The sequence below is a fragment of the Pteropus alecto genome, unplaced genomic scaffold (genome assembly GCF_000325575.1).
Source record: "Pteropus alecto unplaced genomic scaffold, ASM32557v1 scaffold75, whole genome shotgun sequence".
NCBI lineage: Eukaryota > Metazoa > Chordata > Mammalia > Chiroptera > Pteropodidae > Pteropus > Pteropus alecto.
Window position 1 is genome coordinate 12,938,369 of NW_006440638.1, and position 4,019 is coordinate 12,942,387.

Below are 4,019 nucleotides of genomic sequence, written 5' to 3' on the forward strand. Positions count from 1 at the left end.
GAAATCACACAATTTAAGGCTCAGTAGGATAATTGAGATTGTCTAGTTCATCATATTCTATTTGAAAAGAAACTGGGATGGAATGAGGTTAAGCCTTGTCCAAAGTTATATATATAATGTCAGAACTGAATCTGGAACCTAGATTTTGTGATTCTCTACCTAAATTCTTTTCTCCAGTACTGGTATTCTCTACCTATTCTATTTTAAACATTTTTTAAATCCAAAAGTTCTCTCACTAAAAGTTCACTGAGAAATTTGTTTTGTTAAATTATTTTTACATGATTCATGACGTTTTGCTTATTATAAAAATTAAATAATCCTTTTCTACTCAAGATGGCAAGAGCAGGTAAACACTATGCTTGTCTCCTCTCATGACCACCACAAAATTACAACTAAACTACAGAAAAACTGTCATTCAGAGTTACCTGAAGTCTACCTACACAGAAGTTCTATAACTAAAGGTATACAAAAGAAGCCACTTTGAGACTGGCATTAGGGGCAAAGATGAAAAACAGACTAGTCCCACACCCACATGTGGTGGTTCAAAATCAGGAGAGATATCCTAGCTGCAAAAGTGTCTGTGAGGAGGGAGGGGTCCCAGCCCCACAACAGAATCTCCAGCCTGGGGCTCCAGTGCTGGGAAGAGAAGTCTCCACAACTGCTGACTGTGAAGACCAGCATAGACTATGGCTAAGTGAGACAAAGGGCTGCTGGAGTGCAAACACTCCTCTTAAAGGGAGTGTCTTGTTTGATGACAGACTTACTCTCTCTGAACTCCAGCACTGGGACAGCAACTTAAAAGGCACCAGAGACATATGGAGAGAAATTGAGTTATCTAGCTTCAGGGTGAGGACTGGAGGGACAGCTTACTCCCAGACAGAAGCCATTGTTACTTTGCTGAGCTTTCTCACCACCCAGCGTGCAGATGCAGGCGACCACCATATCTGAGTGCCCATCAGCTTGACTAACACCCTTCACCCTGCATGGGTGACTCCCTGAGACACCCTGCCACTCAACTTTCAGGCCTATCCAAGCTGCTTCCAGTGAATTTTCCATACAAATGGCACATCTTGGCTCATGCTACAGATTTTCTTAAAATCTCTTAAAGGTTCACAGCCTCAAACAAGCAGCATCTGGTCTCAGTGTGCCCTATACCTCTTGCTGAGTAGCCCCAAGCCCAGGATTGGTGGCAGCCAGGCTTGGACTTTCACAGACACCTCTAAGCCCAGGGCAGGTGAGGGCCATCTGTGGATTGTTTTGTGGCTCATGCTAAGTGGCCCCAACCAGGGCACAGGCTGCAGATGAACTTGACCCTTAAAGAGACCTTTCTCAGAAGGCCCCGGTGCAGTTTTAGACTGAGCCAGAGCACCACCTAGCCACCTCTGCATATGACACACCCAAAGGGCAGACTGGGCAGGCACCAGAGCTCTGCTAAAGTAGATGCTTCTCCATAGGGTCAGCCCCTGAACAAAAATTCTGTTTTAGTCATGAACAGAACTGACAACCAAGCAGACCAAGGGTCATTCATCTCAATGACATGCAAATAGCAAGCAAGACTCAACTATAATAGGGGAGCACACACAACCCACACAAGGCATTAACCTATGGCACCAGGAGCAGAAAGACTGTGCCACAGGGCCCCACAAGACACCTACTACATAAAGCCGCTCTACTAAGACAGGGAGATATAGCAGCTCTACCTAATACATAGAAACAAAGAGATAGAGAGACAGTCAAAATGTGGAGACAAATAAATATGTCCCAAATGAAAGAACAGAACAAAACTTCAGAAAAAGAACAAAACAAAGTGGAGACAAGCAATCTACCAGATGCAGAGTTCAAAACACTGATTATAAGGACGCTCAATGATTTCTGTGAGAACTTCAACAAAGAGATAGAAAAAATAAAAATGGAGATCGAAAATATTAAAAAGAACAAGTCAGAAATGAAGAATATATAACCAAAATAAAAAATACATTAGAGGAAATCAACAGTAGATTAGATGAAGCAGAAGATCAAATTGATGATTTAGAAGACAAGGTAGCAGAAAACACCATATCAGGAAGAAAAAAAAAGGATTCAAAAAAATCAGGATAGTTTAAGTGTTTCTAGAACAACATCAAGCATACCAATATTCATACCATTGGCGTATCAGAAGAAAAAGAGAGAGAGAGCAAGAAATTGAAAACATATTTGAAGAAATAATGATGAAAAACCTCTCTAACCTGGTGAATGAAGGAAATAGCCATACAACTGCAGGAAGCACAGAGTCCCAAACAAGATGAACCCAAAGAGGCCCACACCAAGATACATCACAAAGAGAGAATCTTAAAAGCAGCAAGATAAAAGCAATTGATTACCTACAAGGGAGCTCCCATAAGACTGTCAGCTGATTTCTCAATAGAAACTTTGTAGACCAGAAGGGATTGGCACCAAATATTCAAGCAAGGACCTACAACCAAGATTTTCTACCTGGCAAAGCTACCACTTAGGAATCGAAGGTCAAATAAAGAGCTTCCCAGATAAGAAAAAACTAAAAGAGTTGATCATCACCAAACAGGTATTAGAAGAAACATTAAAGAAGGTTATATAAGAAAAAGAAGAAAAAAAGACCAAAAATATGAATTATAAAATGGCAATAACTCCTTGGTCTCACAGCCACTGCAGTACTTTGAGTTTCATAAAGACAGCTCCAGGGCAAATGCATGCCAGATGAGTACTGGGAGATTGCTCTAATTGAGGAAAAATAATTAAACATGGGCAAAGGAGATTCTAAAAACCCAAGAGGCAAAATGTCATCATATGCATTTTTTTTTTTTTTGTGCAAACTTGCCGGGAGGAGTACAAGAAGTACTCAGACGCTTCAGTCAACTTCTCAGTTTTCTAAGAAATGCTCACATAGAAGGAAGACCATGTTTGCTAACGAGAAAGTAAAATTTGAAAACATGGCGGAAGTGCACAAGGCTTGTTATGAAAGAGAAATGAAAACTTATATCCCTTTTAAAGGGGAAACAAAAAAGAAGTTCAAGCATCCCAATGCATCCAAGAGGTCTCTTTCAGCCTTTTTGTTGTTTTGTTCTGGTTATCACCCAAAAATCAAAGGAGAGCATTCTGACTTATTCATTGGTGATATTGCAAAGAAGCTGGGAGAGAAGTGGAATAACACTGCTGCAGATGATGGGAAGCCATATGAAGAGAAGGCTGCTAATCTGAAGGAAAAATACACAGAGGATATTGCTGCATACTGAACTAAAGGAAAGCCTGATGTAGCAATAAAGGGAGATGTCAAGGCTGAAAAAAATGAAGTAAAAGAAGGAGAAGGCAACAGACGAGGAAGAAGATGATGAATAAATTGATTCTAGCACAGGTTTTATTTCTTGTCTATAAAGCATTTACCCCCCATGCATACAACTCACTCCTTTTAAGGAAAAATTTGAAAGATAAGTCTGTGTAAGATTGGTTTTTAAACTGTACAATGTCTTTTTTTGTGTAGTTAACACACTACTGAATGTGTCTTTAGAGAGCCCTGCTTTGATGGTATTTTTAACAGCCACTAACTTTGCCTGGTACAGTACAGGGATTATAAATTGGCATGGAAATTTAAAGCAGGTTCATGCTGGTGCACAGCAAAATTAGTTATATATGGAGATAGTAGTTTTTCATCTTCAGTTGTCTCTAATGCAATTTATTTAAAATAATTGTTGTTCTATTAATTGAATACCACTCTGTAATTGAAAAAAAAAATTGCAGCTGTTTTGTTGACATTCTAAATGCTTCTAACTAAATATGATTTTTTATTGCAAAAAATTTTAAATAGCAATAGCTAAATATCTATTAACAATTACTTTAAATGTAAATAGGTTAAATGTTCCAATTAAAAGCTATAGTGTGACCAAATGGATGAGAATACAAGACCCTTACATATGCTGGCTACAGGAGACTCACTTCAGATTGAAAGACACACACACAGTGAAAGTAAAGAGATGGAAAAAGATATTTCATGAAAATGGAAATGAGAA

At 39.0% G+C, this 4,019-nt stretch overlaps 1 pseudogene; it reads left to right on the forward strand.

Moving 5' to 3' along the window:
* Positions 1–2,756: 2,756 nt before the first annotated feature.
* Positions 2,757–3,344, forward strand: LOC102884346 (annotated as a pseudogene).
* Positions 3,345–4,019: the final 675 nt, after the last annotated feature.